A 17,980-nucleotide genomic window follows, 5' to 3' on the forward strand; every position below is an offset into this window, starting at 1 on the left:
AAAACAAATGCATAGGATGAAGGTTTTTTAGCTCTGGTGGTAACTACTAAACAACTTCATCTTGTTATATGTTGTGCACTCAATTTTAAGCTTTAAATGAAATGGGCATGAGTTCTAGTATTTGGAACTGAAGTGATAAAAAGCATTCTAAGTAGCAACCATGCAAAAATAATGAGATTATGCAACGACTTTAGAAAACAAGAAATCACAGATTAATAACTCTCCAAATAAAGTTTAGGCTCAAGTCTCTCAGGGTTATAGCGTTAGTTTGAGTTCCTTCCTTCAAGCATGTTACAAAAACTGATTTTTTTTCCTTTGTGATTACATGTGAATTCGTTAATGACAACTACAACTAAGCATTAACCAAAGAGCATATCAAACTTCCACCCATGTTTGTAATTTTCTTTAACAGTCATGCAATTAAAAACCAAATCCTCATCATTGTGTTGGAAGATATCCTAAGACACAAACACACAAAAAACGACTCTAAAATGACTCTTTTTGGGTTTTTCAAAACATTTTCTACTTTTGTTTTTCAAATTTTCGTATTTTTCTTTCAAGACACACTAAAACACTTCAAAACGCACTAAAAACACTTTAAAACAGTGAGAAACAACTCTAATGGTGCTAGGTGATAAAAACCCACGAATGTTCAATAGGCGCTTTTGGTTAACGTCTATAGCTAGACATAGATGAATGAATTGATGATCACGTCACTTGTTCTCTTAGAGTCAACCACTCATTGATAGCATCATACGACAACATTAGGTATGAAATAAGATGATGTTTGTCAATTATGTATTTCAGGGAAGTGGTTGAATCCTTCATATTAGCCCTTCTATGTTGATGAAATGTTGTAATAAACTAGGATCCCCTCCAGCTAGGTTTACATCTTCGTCAAACTAACTTACACCTTATATTTAACACCCACAATTTCTGCATTGGCCGAATTTCTTGACGAAGAATTAGGTTGCCATTATGCTTTTTCTTTGTTTCCTTGTGGATCATAGTCTGCTTGTATGACCTGCACTGAATACCGTTAAGTATGATTGGCTGTGTTAGTGCACTGTTCAATATAGCAACTAAAACTTTCCCATCAACAACCATTTTCCATGTATCCAAATCGTTTAGTTGGCCGAAAAGTTAACCATGTGACATGCTTAATGCTGCATTTTTGTGAGCCTCCCCCAACACATTAACACTGATGTCTTCTTGCAGCCTTTGTGGAAAAGGTGCTAGTGGCACATAAAACTGGGTAGCGATAAGTTCAGGTGGGAGTTTAAGGTCAACTGTTTTCTCTTTTGGGCATGATTAACAGGCAGTTGGCTCCTCGATTCCTGTACCAACCTCTTGATCATTATAGCATCTGAAGGAAATTTTGTGAAAAACATGTTCATTTGAGCAACATCTATGGCATACAATTAACAATTAAAGGCGGAATCATGCTTGTATGCACTCAAAAACAAAACATTACCCATGAAATTCAAAGCCTAGTAGAAGGGTGAACCAAGACTCAACTTAAAACAAAGTGAGTTGAGAAACTTTATACCTTTGTTGATTCCTCTTTGCATAAGCAAAGGCTAATCACCCAAGTAGAGGGCCTTCATTCTTGCTTCTTAGCTCCATGTATTTCTTGGATGAGGATGGTTGAAAGGATTCTCCAAGTTCCCAAAGTTGAGAACCTCTAAGTCTCCACACCAAGGTAGGACTTGAAGAAGAGATGAGTGACCTAGAGGAAGTAAGATTGCTAGCTAAAATCCTCTAGGGTGGCCGGCCTCTTAGAGAGAAAAATGGAGCTTGTGTTCTCATCTTTTCTCTAAAAGAAACCCTAAGGATGAAATGGCTATAAAGTTGCCTTTATACTACCTCACAATGGAGTGGCAAACTTGCAATTAAGCCAAGTTCACTACCCCTCTCTATATGGCCGGTTTTCCCAAGCCTTTGGGCTGTTTTGGGCTTCTTGAATTTTGTTTGTTAAGTTGTCATACAACTTAAGCTAATGGGCTTGACGATTCGAAGCCCAATTTGGGCTTTAAGGCCCAAAACTAACTCAAGGTTTAAAACGAACTTATTCGTTTGATTAATTAACATATTAATTAATTCTTGCCATAAACATTTAAACCATTTAATTGTCCTTACTCATCTCTGTTGTTTCTTCAATCTCTACCTTACACGGTGTACGATCCATCAGGTTCCTTTTAGCAAGGCAGTGGGCGATTAGAACTCTTTCAAATCGATTGTGAATTGAAACTTACTTTCAATTCTCCCTTTAGTGATTATACACGTTTAGGGCTCCACAAACCATAAGTGACACCTAGCCGTATGTCATGGTTACCCAAACTAATCAGAAGAGGTGGAGAACCTATTCAGTTTAGGATTACAATGAAATACGGTCCTTCTCTAATACAATACTCTTGACCACATTGTTTGGTTTGATAGTTTATTCATGTCTACTATCCAATGTGATTCTCTTACTTATATGATTACCTTGAATATGATTTGGAACGACCTCCTAAATCTTATTCATACTCTGGCCAAAGATTCTTAATCATATCATAGAGTATGCTCCCTCAAACAGTTTGAAGGTTAGAGATCCCTTGTTGCGCATTCACTTGCCTCCATGGCTAATTGGCTTAACCCCAACTATGCCGTGGACACCCTCTGACGGAGTGACTTTGACATAGTCAAAGATCAAGGACTTAACCACAAGGCAACTATGATGCCTCAGGTCAAAGGACTACTTTGCATTATCCCAACCATGAGTTCTCATGTGACATGAGTATGAGAACTCCTTGTTGATCGTGTTCAGTGGACTCATTCTCTATTGAGCACCTACATGCTTGTCGTGGTGTCAATCACACCAATGACTCGAGACTAGTCACTCTCCCTAAGAGAAGACATAACACGTACTGATCTTAACGGACTGTCAATGCCCAATTGGCAATCCTATGATCAGGAACATTTAGGATATGTATACGGAAGAGAATGGTCTCATGAATCTAACTTCTTTAGATCGCATTCTCCCTATTACATATTCCTTGGACTTATCGTTTAAGCGTATAACATTTATATGAGATGGCTTCAAACAATAATCTTTGCCCTTTAAATTAAACTATATTAGTTTAACATGTGAAATGTCCGTAAAGTATCATCATATGATTGGTTTTAGGGCACATTTCCAACAATCTCCCACTTGCACTAGAGCCAATCAGTCTGGTCATCAATGATGATACCTCTTCTGTAGTCATTTCAAAAATGGCTGAGTAGTAGGCCTAGACAATGGATATCTATATGTTATCCATAGAAGCAAACTTGAGAATAACGACGTCACCATTATACATGATTCTTAATCATGTGGTTTAGTCTCTCATTTGAGTTCGGATATTGATGAGACCTTAATTCCCTGGCTTGAGTTATCGTCCCATTAGTGTCATAGTGTCGATACACTGGAGACACTTTCTGGTTGGAACCGAATAGAGAGTTCATAAATGAACTTTCCCATATAAACAACATTGTTGTAAGCTTCTATATGGCAATATATTTTGCATTCACAATGGAACACACTAAAGTCATTACTTTTAATGTTTCCATCCAAATATCTCTTTAGTCATAATAAAAGGATATCTGATTATCTCTTCATTCATAATGAAGAAATATCCAATGATGAATTAGATTCATAATTTAATACATTTACGCTTCAATTACGTTACTCTAATTCTTCCTCATTCTTTGAGGAATATATCCTTTAGTATTTCTTAAATACTTAAGGATTCACTTGACAGTTGCCATGGTTCTGATCCTGGGCTTGCATTGATATCGTCTTGTACCGATCTTGGTACAACTGATATCAATGTTTTTCATACAATATGAAATACATAAACCACCTTTATGCGTATGCATAAAGGATTCTATTTATGCATTATGTTTCTTTAGGAGTAAAAAAGGTATGTTCCCTTTGAGAAGAGCAACTTCCTAGTCTCACTAGAGTTGTCCTTCTGATTGAAGTTTATCATCATATGAGAAACTTCGTAGCATCTTTTGTCTATCATTAGGGCTTGATATAATCCAATTATATCGTGAAATCTATCATTATAGATTTCCATCCCATGTTTATAGACTATGTCTCTCATATACATTCTATCGTTATAGAATGTTTAAAGTCATAACTTTAACGAAGAAGTATTCTTTTCATTTCCAAAATTAATATATCATATATGTACACACACACACACACACACACACACACATATATATATATATTCAAATTTAGAAACATGATTAACTCCCACTAATCTTTTGTAAACCTAGTAAACAAAAGATTCATTTACATCTTTATGAGAAATCAAACGATTTGATCTTTCTCTCATAAGACGCTTATAGCTCCCACTAGCTTGCTAAGATTCATGATGGATGGATCTCTACAACTTACATGTCTTGTGATTCATAGTTTTAGACATATATTATCAAGACTATCTTAATAATGGTTTCGGAAACCCATATTATGTCCAAACATTGAATCACCATTTAGTTGTAGCTAGCAATCTTTGAATTAATTGAAACCAAGACTATGTCAAAGATGGTTTCTTCCAAGTCAACCATTCTCTTTGATTGTAGTCACCTTAAGCTACCAATTAGCTATGAAGGTTTCATTATTTCGGGTCAAATGGTACTTTACCATTTCCTTGAGTATATGTCGTATATACACTCAATGTAGTCATAAGGATTTTCATTCTTATTTCTTTCGAATTAAGAGGTGTAACTCTATGACATAGTCATAAAGTTCAAACCATTCAACTAAGACAGTTTATAAATCCTTCTCGACTACCTTGGAGCTTGTGGTGTAGGAACTAGGTTGTTATATTTGTTGATTATCATCTTGTCTCTCAAAGAACCCATTCTTTGAGTTCTATCTCTCGTTCATTTGTGCTTAGGCAAATCATATTGTAGGATTACAATGAACTACCCAACAAAACAACATTTGTTAGTTGGTTTATAGAAGTGATATCCAAAGGTTAATTTAAGGATATCCACAAGATAATTCTCAAACAAATATTGCTTATTAGCACACAACCCCAAATCTTAACACGATTAAGACTTATCTTTCTTTCCAACTACATCCTATGGAGTCATAAAAATTTTGGAAGATCTTCTAATTGACAATCATATTGTCTTAGAAGTATATATCCTATATATGGGTAATTGATAACATCCAACAAACTAAATCTTATTCAAGTTTGTTCTTCTCCTAATGGAGAAATCCATTATCTTATGATGCTTCTTTCCTTGATATCTTTCAAGGAAACTTTTCCAAAGTGTTACCTTTCCTTGGATCAAATCTAAGGAGGTAAATACTTTAGACGTCTTACTCATCAACTTACATTCTTGAATTCTTTGAAACCTTTTGCAAAGTATTCGGACTTGAGTTTATTCAAAATAAATGATAGTCCAACCTAGAGCGATCTTCGGTGAATGTCATACAACATGAGTAGTATTATGTTGTGGACAAGTGCCACTAACATCTAAGTGAATTAACCTCAACAACTTTGTGATTCTTTCTTCCTTTCCAAAAGAATAAAGATTCAAACATTTTGCCTCTATACAATTTTAACAAGAAGGCATTGGATCCGGATCTAACGATCCAGAACATCCATCTATGACCAACTCGTAATTTATGTTTTAGAGGTATCACAATTCAGTTGGGATTAGTCACTACCTTGCAACCTTTTGGGTTTTAAGCATCGTTATATTCTAAACAGTTAACACTACCATATCATCTCTATTATAGAGATAATCAATTAGATTACAATAATCTAATCATTCATTAATAAAGAACAATGTTTTGTCAAACAAAACATTTATCCATTTCTCATACGGAATTAAGTTCCTTTATTCAATTGGAATGTAAAGACAATCTTTGTTTTTCATTTTCTTTGGTAGTTCATATGAGGAAGCAAGTACTACCTGCTTTCGCAGAGATCTACATTTGATTCACGTTCCGAATGTGAAGTACTTTCTCTTCTCTCATTAATCTTCTACTTCTTATTAGCCACACTTTTACAACGATTGTAAAACATAGTTACTAATACAGAATCAAGCATTCAAGTAGAAGAACCAACTGTTTTGAACTATTCAAGAACAATTTACAACACCTTCGAAAGGTGTGTTCTTGACACTTGCAAGACATTTCTTACAAATACCCCTTCCAATGTCCATCCTTTCATAAAGTTTGTTCCCTTGGAGTTATTTCGCCTTCTTCATTTGACTTCTCCTTTGACTACAATAGTCATGGTCTCTAAACTCCCACTATCTCTCTTGAAACTTATTTCAATTGTGTTACACACATCAAACAATTTGGAGAGCGTGTGGTTATTGTTCACTATATAGTTTACAATCAACTTAGTGAACCATTTGGATAGGGACACAAAAGTGAAGTCCTTGCCTAGTTTTCGTCTCGTGAAGTGGTTTTAACACTTCAACACTCAATGATTCAAAATCATCATAAGTCCATGTTGATGGACTATTTTTGTCAACCAACCATTATGTTCTAAACATAATTACAAACTTTCAAGAGTTGTTCAAGGCAACTCTCATTTCTTCATACAACAATTTGTAAGTGAAGAATCATGGCACATAAAATGTACATGCCCTTGTGCTTACTTCTCAAGTTCCTTGTTCATGTAACAAAGAAACAAGCACTAATGTTTGCGTTAAGTAAGAGTTGTTCAAAGCAATTCTTACTTCTTCATACAACAATTTGTAATTGAAGAATTATGACATTAAAAGTGTTGTCCTCTTTATGATAGACTTATCTAACATGTTCTTCCAATGATACATTATCAATAGGAAGATTGTGAGGATGAGACTACTTAGGTACATATACAATCCATTTAAGACAATCTATGGGATTGTGGTACCAAGTCTGGAAACTAAAGCTTTCGGCTTTTTCTTTGTCAAGTTTTGGATAGCGTTTGCAAATATATTGGTAAATAAATACATAACGAATATAAATTGATTGATTTTAAGCCATTTGATTCGGGTCTTTAAATCAAATAGCACCACCCACTATTTTTTGGCAAATTCCATATCCCTCATCGGAATTTGAGAGTTTTGGAGGAAACTCTTAGTAGGGTATGGGAGACTCATCATTACCAAGCCCACCTCACAATGATATGATGTTGGCTAGCATCAATAATAATGAGAGAGTACGCTTACTCATTTGCATCTCTTGCAAGTACCCATCTTATTTGGCCTCTAGAGAATGAAGCCTCACAATGATATGATGTTGGCTCCATTGCACTTAGTTAAGTCATTCCCACCATGCAAGTTTGAGTAGGGGTTTAAGAACAACCTTACAATGATATGATGTTGATCATTCTCGTTGCCTACCTTCACAACATCATGTATGCATATAGAACTCCTCTTGAGTGTAAGCACGCACTTTGTACTCCCCCATGATAGGGTGAAATCGGTGTACGAGTCACAAACGATCGGAGCCTACCACGGTGGAAGGCCACGAAAGAGTGTTCAAAGTACTCTCACGCTTATCAACTTAATAATGGTTTGGTTGAGGGTTTTAGGTCTCATCACATATAAGCATGCATTTTAATCTTATTAAAACAATTTGGTCCTATTACAACTATTGGTCCATGTGATTGATTTAGTTGTACATGATACTCCCACTATGCTTGTAAAACGGTTTTTAAAGCAAAAGTATATGGTACTACTAACATAAGGTTTGCATTCATTGATGGACTATATAGTTGCCTTAGGGCCTTAGGATGACTATGAACCTTTGATTCGATCCAACACTAGCCTAGTGTTGAATCTCGGTCTAGGGATGGTGATTGATTTTAGTTACACGTTTAATCACATTAAGGTGTGTTTTTCCTATTGGGCGTTGGACCCAACTACTCCAAATTCATGCATATCAAATATAACAAGAAAGGAGTACTTCAAAGTAAAGAAGAGCTTATGCTCTTTTACAACATTTGATCAAAACAAATTACTTTAAAGTAAAGAAGAGCTTATGCTCTTTTACAACATTTGATCATATCAAATTACAACCAAAATCTAATCTACACATTCCCATGGTTCAAACAAATTTGAGATGGGCCTTTCACATAGCTCAATTATCATAGGCTTAGGTTCATAATCACCATTTCCTTAATTTATTAACGCTTTAACTAATTAAACTTGAATGCAACATTTTCATTTGGTTTTTGTTTCCATAGAATTGATTTAAATGGAGCTAAATGAAATGAAAATCCAATTCTCATTTAAAGATACAAAACTATTTTGTTCTCAACTAATTTGGGCCGAAAAGCAATAACCTCAACCATTGTGCTATTTTTCAAAACACAAACTTTTGAGGTCCCTTTGTAAAAACACAAAAGTCCACTACTTCATGTAATTACAACTATAACCCAAAAATTTCAACAAATGCAAAAACTTCATTAAAGGAGCAAAACAATTTGTCCTTTAGTGATTTTCGGCCTTTACGTAAAAACGTAAACTTTCAGATCAAAGTACAAATACACAAAAGTATCAAAACTTTATGTAATTGCATAAAGGCCCCAAAAGTACCCTATTTAATAGGGTGGCCTATTTTGGATGAGAGATGGTGTCATAAAACTTTTGAATTTTTCAACAAAAGTGAAAGGTGATGGGTAGGTTTGAAAAAGTGATTTCCATAAAACATGGTTCCTTGAAACAAGGAAAATGTGTAAGTGATTGGTATGGTGTTGATTGAAAAAGGACAAATCATGTCATACCATTTATTACAATAAAGTCACACCAACCACCATAAACAAAACTTTATGAAAAACATCAAACACTTTGAATCAAAACACCAAAACTTTTTGTTCTTGGTTAGAACATAACAAGAACAATGAAGAATATCCATGAAAACCCATAAGAGCTCCATGAACATTTTTCACCCAAAGACACCCCAAAAACTCTCAAACTTAAGGGAAAAAACATATTACCATACTAGGGTACTTAGGGGTTCCTAATGTCACTTTAAAACACTTTTAACAAGACAAACATGAACCCAAAAATCCACCCTTTGGATTTGGCCGAATTTCCCCAAAAACATGGCACCAAATTTTAGCTCCAAAATTCATGCTCATTTGAACTACATCTACAACATTTGAGATGGCAAATTTTCTACAAAATTTACATTCAAAGAAGCAAGAATAAAGCTTGTAACAATTACAACATCAAATCATAAACTATGAAAATACAAAACCCAAAAGGATTCACCAACTACTAGACCTAGGCTCTTGATACCACTTGAAGGAAATTTTGTGAAAAACATGTTCATTTGAGCAACATCTATGGCATGCAATTAACAATTAAAGGCGGAATCATGCTTGTATGCACTCAAAAACAAAACATTACCCATGAAATTCAAAGCCTAGTAGAAGGGTGAACCAAGACTCAACTCAAAACAAAGTGAGTTGAGAAACTTTATACCTTTGTTGATTCCTCTTTGAATAAGCAAAGGCTAATCACCCAAGGAGAGGGCCTTCATTCTTGCTTCTTAGCTCCATGGATTTCTTGGATGAGGATGGTTGAAAGGATTCTCCAAGTTCCCAAAGTTGAGAACCTCTAAGTCTCCACACCAAGGTAGGACTTGAAGAATAGATGAGTGACCTAGAGGAAGTAAGATTGCTAGCTAAAATCCTCTAGGGTGGCCGGCCTCTTAGAGAGAAAAATGGAGCTTGTGTTCTCATCTTTTCTCTAAAAGAAACCCTAAGGATGAAATGGCTATAAAGTTGCCTTTATACTACCTCACAATGGAGTGGCAAACTTGCAATTAAGCCAAGTTCACTACCCCTCTCTATATGGTCGGTTTTCCCAAGCCTTTGGGCTGTTTTGGGCTTATGGAATTTTGTTTGTTAAGTTGTCATACAACTTAAGCTAATGGGCTTGACGATTCGAAGCCCAATTTGGGCTTTAAGGCCCAAAACTAACTCAAGGTTTAAAACGAACTTATTCGTTTGATTAATTAACATATTAATTAATTCTTGCCATAAACAATTAAACCATTTAATTGTTCTTACTCATCTCCGTTGTTTCTTCAATCTCTACCTTACACGGTGTACGATCCATTAGGTTCCTTTTAGCAAGGCAGTGAGCGATTAAAACTCTTTCAAATCGATTGTGAATTGAAACTTACTTTCAATTCTCCCTTTAGTGATTATACACGTTTAGGGCTCCATAAACCATGAGTGACACCTAGCAGTAAGTCATGGTTACCCAAGCTAATCAGAAGAGGTGGAGAACCTATTCAGTTTAGGATTACAATGAAATACGGTATTTCTCTAATACAATACTCTTGACCACATTGTTTGGTTTGATAGTTTATTCATGTCTACTATCCAATGTGATTCTCTTACTTATATGATTACCTTGAATGTGATTTGGAACGACTTCCTAAATCTTATTCATACTCTGGCCAGAGATTCTTAATCATATCATAGAGTATTCTCCCTCAAACAGTTTGAAGGTTAGAGATCCCTTGTTGCGCATTCACTTGCCTCCATGACATGAGTATGAGAACTCCTTGTTGATCGTGTTCAGTGGACTCATTCTCTATTGAGCACCTACATGCTTGTCTTGGTGTCAGTCACACCAATGACTTGAGACCAGCCACTCTCCCTAAGAGAAGACATAACACGTACTGATCTTAATGGACTGTCAATGCCCAATTGGCAATCCTATGATCAGGAACGTTTAGGATATGTATACGAAAGAGAATGGCCTCATGAATCTAACTTCTTTAGATCGCATTCTCCCAATTACATATTCCTTGGACTTATCGTTTAAGCGTATAACATTTATATGAGATGGCTTCAAACAATAATCTTTGCCCTTTAAATTAAACTATATTAGTTTAACATGTGAAATGTCCGTAAAGTATCATCATATGATTGGTTTTAGGGCACATTTCCAACAGCATCTCCCACAGTTTACTGCTTGAATTTGAAATCCTTGATTGGTTATTTCTATGTATGATTCAGTTGATTCTAACAATTTAGAGAGTTTGTCCTCCACCGAAAACTCTTGTGGCACATTAAGCTGCTGAAGATGCTCTTTCAAACTTTGAGTGTAGAACTCTGAATGGGGATTGTTCCAGCTCCATTTTGAATCGTTTCTCATATTTATATACTCCTGGACATAATCTGGAAAATATTTCCTCTCTGGACATTGCAAGATATCATGGGTCTTTGAATTGCAAAGAGCACAAATTGTAGGCTTAAATCCATAATAACCCATTTCTGTTAATGAAACCCAAATAGGTGGTCCACCGGGTTCAGATTGAATTCAGGGGGAAGTGCAAATTCCATCGTTGCATTGCTTGTAACCTACAAAAACAAAATCAGCAATTAAATAAAAAGATATATACAATAATAATTAACTAAGAGTTGATAGACACAAATCATTTAAAACAATCCCCAGCAATGGCGTCAATTTCTTAATAGGGATTTTACCACCTGTAAAAGTAGGGATAAAAATACTTAAAATACTTCCAAGAGTGCAAGGTAATTGTAGTATAGATGGCTCTAGTAAGGTCGTTCTCTTCAGGGATTGAATGAATAATCTATGTTAAATCAAATCTTAATTAATTATTTAAAACAAAGTTTGAAAAAAAAGTTGATTTTATGATTTAAAATAATAAAAAAGAATTTAATAGAAATTAATTAAATAAAGTGCCAAAATAAAATAAACTAAAAGAAAACAGTTTTTGAAAATTAAAATTGTAAAAGCCTAGAGTTCTGCCGTCACCTTAACAATCATATGTAGTTCTTTCAATTACTTATGAATTACCCATACATATGTTTGAAGGTTAGGTTTTTCTTATATATATCCTACTTGGAACTTCCAACATAGAATGTATATCTAACATGCAACCCGTCCGGACGTTCAGATCAAATATGAACATGAAAGACTCATTATGCTTTATGAAAACCCTTTGAAAAACCATGCAACCCTTAAGACGTGGTGTTCATCCTAAGTGAAATTACAATTATTAACCACAAGAAGCCAGTGCCAATTTTAGGGAACGTTCCGACTAAAATTGGATCAAATTACTTTTCTAAATATCCTAATAGTCGCAAATCACTAAGACACTTAGTTTAAAACGGTGATTAATAATTCAAAACATGCATGCATAATATCATAAGTAAATTGAAAAGAAAGTACATATTGTTACTAAGGCTCGTGGCCTCGCCCTAGCAAACAAGAATTAGTTACTAACAACCATAAACAAAATATTATTAAAAATAAGGATAGAAAACACCTTGAAAAAAACTTCAAAAACCCTCTAAAGTAGTGCGTGCGTTTCCTCCACTCTTCTCCTCCTTAACCTAATGGCTAAATATCTTATTCATACTACTACAAAATAAAACCCTAAAAGGTCTTAGAATGAAACTAGGAAACATAATAAAGTCATAAAACAGAAAATAAAAGGTTTCCTATTTGAACTAAAATTCGGACTTCTCAGAAAATCACATTTGTGGCTAAACAACTTAAATCCGATTTGGTCCCAAAAGATCTCTTTTGATAGCTGAAGACATCCCCTACAAATCCTCAGAAGGAATCTTCCTTAAAATATGCCATCTTGACCTCCAAAATACCCAAAACGTCCAGGAACGTCAATCTGGAAAAGCTGCGCGCTAGGTCTTAATTTCATCACCACAGTCAAACGGCTTGGTAGAAAAATCTGGAATTTTGATACAATCATCTTGAAAGGCACACGAACATCCTCCAATTAAAATCACTCCAAAATTCGTCCGTTTGGTCACTTTTTTCTCCAGAGGATGTCGAATTTCCTACATTAAGAATATAAATCAAAATTTCAAAATTCTACCAAAATAACAAATAAATTAATACTAAGAATAGGGTAAATATATAGTAAAACATCAACTCATCAAAATGGTTTTTTTGTGATAGAACCATGAGGAAAAATGGTTTTTTTTTATATCATGATATGCATGTTGTTTTATGCTACAAATTAATGTGATGACTTGAGAATGAAGGGGGCATAGCGATCGCCTTGGGTTTCGATCCCCTAAACCTCCGGAAGGGCTACTACAAAGTGATTAGTATTGTTGCCTTTCTAGGAGAGGTACTAGGATATCTAAGGGTAGAGCATTAAAGGACACTCTCGCTACACCTTACCAGAAGTATATTCGTTTGGAGTTGGCCCAGGTAAGGAATAGTTGGTCATTAGACCGGTCATCAGGCATGTAGCAATTCATTGGGATTCTTGTTTTCTTTTTAAAAGGAAATTGTGTGAGCATACAATCTTTTTTCAAAGCTAACCAAAGCTTTTGTTGTGCATCAATCATTTTCCTATAGTATATGTAGTATCGTATACTATTTTCAAACCTAGCTGGGGTGGATTCCCTGAGGGGGAGTGATGAACGTTTGTGATGCTCACCTCTACTTTATTACAAGACCGGTGCACCTACAAATAGGCGATCTAGACTAAAGTCGGGACAAGCGTTGTTTATTGCTTGTCAACTTCTTAATCGCTCATTGACTTTCCACTGGTTTTGTTTGTACATATGCTATATTCCCTGCGTCCGATGGAATCTTTTGTAGCTAAACTTAGCGCTTTGTACTTTCCAAATCATACTTAAGAGTTGGTTAGTATGTTTACTTGCTTTAAACTCTTTGGTTTTGTTGTAAGTTGTAAACTTCGTTTTGTTGTAAAAAAATTTATCCAAATTCCATTGCCCTTTTATTCTTCATTTTACCCAAATGATTTCCGCTTCCGTACCGATTAAAAATAAATTATTTTACTTCCCTTCAAATAGTCTTACATTCTATTGGGAATGTAGTGCTATAGTGTTGGAATTTAACACTATAATATTACGTTACTAATAGAGCGTGGCACTGTTACGTGCCCTTTTTTTGGGTGTGACAGAAAAATGGTATTAGAGCAACGGTTGATCCATTTCAATAGAGTTTTGTTGTCTTTCTTCTAATTCATCCGTTGTCGAGTCACAGAACAAGTTGTTGATTCAATCTTTTTCATTTCAGTTACTACTCTATTAACAAGATGCCTAGTCCTCTGACAAGTCCAAAAGAAAATAGGGCACCATTTGATGCACAACAAATAGATGAGATGTTTAGGGCTTTTCAAGCATCGCTGAATGCTGATTTGTGCACTAATGAAGAATGTGTACATGATCGAGAGATGTCTTATCTCGATCGTTTTATGAAAAATAAGCCGCTCAAGTTTTGGGGAGCGCCTGAAGCTGAAAAAGCTAAGAGTTGGTAGGAACATATTAAGAAGAAAATGTGAACTCTTCATGTACCACTAGAATTTCAAGTTAATCTAGCTTCACATGTCTTCAAAGGTGAAGCAGATTTATGGTGGGGTACCATACGTGCTTAGTATAACATTGAAGAGATGAAATTTGATGATTTTGAGCAACTTTTTCTCAAGTGTTACTTTCTTGATGCAATGAAGCATACTAAGATTCAAGAATTTCTTGATCTTAAGCAAGGGAATATGACTGTGGCTGAGTATGTCACTAAATTTATTAAGTTGAGTAAGTACTCTGATGGTATTGCTAATGATAAAAAGACAATGGCTATTAAGTTCAAACAAAGGCTTAAAGACTCTGTTTGAAGCCACATTGTAGGTCAAGGACCTAAAACTTATCATGAAATTGTGGAAGTAGCCTACGAGTTAGAGCAAAATTATCTATTTACTCAGAATAATCAAAATATGTATAAAGGATTAGGATCGAGAAAAATGACTAAGAATTCTATGAGAACGAACAAGGGAGCAGTAGTAGCAGTGGTGGATATGGTTTAGAAGGCCAAGGCCTATTGAATGTTATCATTGCCATGAATTTAGACATACTAGAGATAAATGCCCAAAGAGAGAAGTTTCAGGATCCTTTACAACTCCACCAAATCGCTTTCAGCAACCAATTAGGACAAAAACTGTGTGACAGCCTAATCGTTCTCAGCCAGGACAACAACGTGTCACACAAAGACAAATCAAGGAAATCAAGGCCGTGGAGCTGGGGCTCGTGCATCTAGAAACGGTGGTAGGGTGTTTGTTGTGTCTGGTAGTAGTGTTAGAGAAAATACTGACGGAGCACTTAATGGTATGGTTTTAATATCTAGTACTGAAGCTCATGTTTTGTTTGATACTGGTTCATCTTATTCCTTCATATCTCTCTGGTTTGCACACATTTGGGGATTTCAATATGAGGCACTAGTGAGACATTTGTAAATTTATCACTGTGTCACCTTCTGGTTAATAATCAAAGGTTAATTGCTGACTTGTATCCTTTGGAATTGAAAAAGTATGATCTTATTTTAGGAATGTATTGGTTGAGAAAGCATTGTGCTATCATAGATTGTGAGGAAAGAAAGTTGAAGATGTGTACCCTTGAAGGAGATGAGGTTATTATAAAAGTGGATGAAAAAGATTATGTCCCCAAGTCCGCTGTTGAAAGCTAGTTTACAAAATAAAAGAACATTGTTGTGTTATGCACTCATTCCTGTGGTTTGCACAAATTGATACCAGGAACACAACCGATTTCGGTGGCAACTTATCGTGTGGCACCAGCTGAACTGGTGGAATTTAAGAAGCAGTTGGATGATTTACTTAGAAAATGTTTCATATGAGAAAGCAGTTCACCTTAGGGAGCACCAGTGTTGTTTGCTAAAAAGCATGATTTCACATTACGATTATGTGTTGATCATCAGAAATTAAACCTTGTGACCATCAAGAACAAGTACCATTTGCCAAGAATTGATGAGTTGTTTGATCAATTATATGGAGCGAAGTACTTCTCAAAAATTGATTTATGATCTGGCTATCATCAATTACGAGTATGGGAAGAGGATATACCAAAGACTGCTTTTCACACTCGTTATGGACACTTCGAGTTTGTAGTCATGCCATTTGGCTTAACTAATGCACCAACTACATTTATGGATCTTATGAATCAAGTATTCCGACCGTACTTGGATAAGTTTGCTACTATTTTCATTGATGATATCCTTATTTATTCTAAGACTAGGGAGGATCATGAAATGCATCTCCATACAATCTTACGAATTTTAATGGACAACCAGTTGTATGCTAAGAAGTCGAAGTATGATTTCTGGCTAACACAAGTACAATTCCTTGGACATGTAATATCTAGAAATGGAATTTGTGTGAACCCTAGAAAGATAGAAGTGGTATTAAACTGGGAGCAGCCTAAGAGTGTCTCGGAGATACGAAGTTTTCTTGGATTGGCTAGCTATTATAGAACATTTGTTCAGGATTTCTCAAAGATTGCAACTCCATTAACCGGTCTCACAAGAAAGAGAGTAAGATTTGAATGGGGCGATAAGTGTGAGTCATCTTTTGAAGAATTGAAAACAAGACTTACCACAACGCTTGTGTTAGTATTGCCTAATAACCAAGATCCATTTAAGATATATACAGATGCATTAACATAAGGACTCAGATGTTGCTAATACAAAATGGAAGAGTTGTAGCTTATGCTTCAAGACAGTTAAAGAATTCAAGAGGAGTTATCCAACACATGACTTAGAGCTAGCTGTCGCAGTACATGCATTGAAGATTTGGAGATGTTATTTGTACGGCAGTAAGTTCAATGTTTATTTAGATCACAAAAGTCTTAAATATATATTTACTCAATGTGATTTGAATTTGAGGCAAAGAAGATGGGTGGAGTACATAAAGGATTATGATTTTGAATTGTCCTATCATCTAGGAAAGCAAATATAGTTGTTGATGCTTTAAATAGAAAGACCAGGAGCACTTTGTCTTGTCTGATGGTGGCGGATAAAGAGATGTTTGATACAATACAAGATTATGATCTAGAAGTGCAACATGATGACATAAGTACTTATTTGGCGAATCTTAGTCTAGCACCATAGTTGGAGCGATATATAGTGCAGAAACAACATAAAGATCTTGAACTACAAGAAGTAAGGCAGAAGATAGTTTCAGAAGAAGCACTTAATGAATGGAAGCTTCATGAAAATGGTAGTGTGAGGTACAAAGACCGAATGGTTGTAGAAAGAAAGTATTAGATGAAGCTCATAGAACGCAGTTTGCTATGCATCCTGGAAGTACTAAAATGTATAAGGATTTGAAAAGGCAATATTGATGGAAAGGTATGAAGCATGATGTTACTATTTATGTTAGCCAATGTGTAGTGTGCCAACAAGTAAGGCAGAACACCAGAAGCCGTTTGGAATGCTATAATCATTACCGATCCCATAATGGAAATGGGACAACATCACGATGGATTTTATTACCGACTTACCAAGATCAAAGAAAGAACAAAATGGTATTTGGGTGATAGTTGATAGACTTACTAAGGTAGCTCACTTTCTGCCTGTGAAGATGGATTCGTCTATCAATTACTTTGCCAAATTATATATTGAATGGATTGTTCGATCACACGGAATTCCAAAGACAAGTCTCAGATAGAGATCCAAGATTCACATCATGACTTTGGAATAAGTTACAAGATGAGCTTGGAACTCACCTTGATTTAAGTACAGCTTATCATCCGCAGACTGATGGACAATTAAAGCGAGTAATTCAATTCAAGTATTGGAAGATATGCTTTGTACATGCATACTTGATTTTGGTGGAAAATGGCACAAGTACCCACCACTTGCTAAATTCGTTTATAACAATAGTTATCATAGTAGCATTGGTATGGCGCTTTATGAAACACTTTGCGGACGACCTTGTTGATCACCATTGTGTTGGGCCAAGCATGAAGATCGAATTACTCTTGGCCCGTAAATCATTAAAGAAATGAGTGAAAAGATTAAGGTTGTTTAAGATAGATTGAGAATTGCCTAGAGTAGGTAAAAGTCTTATGCTGATAAGAGAAGACAACCTCTTGAGCTTCGAGTTGGTAATTTTGTATTTCTGAAGGTTTGTCCTCAGAAATGAGTGAACCGGTTTGAG

At 35.4% G+C, this 17,980-nt stretch overlaps 1 pseudogene; it reads right to left on the reverse strand.

Moving 5' to 3' along the window:
* Positions 1 to 708: 708 nt before the first annotated feature.
* On the reverse strand, positions 709 to 11,351 carry LOC126607160 (uncharacterized; annotated as a pseudogene).
* Between the last annotated feature and the right edge of the window lie 6,629 nt (positions 11,352 to 17,980).

The sequence above is a fragment of the Malus sylvestris genome, chromosome 16 (genome assembly GCF_916048215.2).
Source record: "Malus sylvestris chromosome 16, drMalSylv7.2, whole genome shotgun sequence".
NCBI classification, from domain to species: Eukaryota; Viridiplantae; Streptophyta; class Magnoliopsida; order Rosales; family Rosaceae; genus Malus; species Malus sylvestris.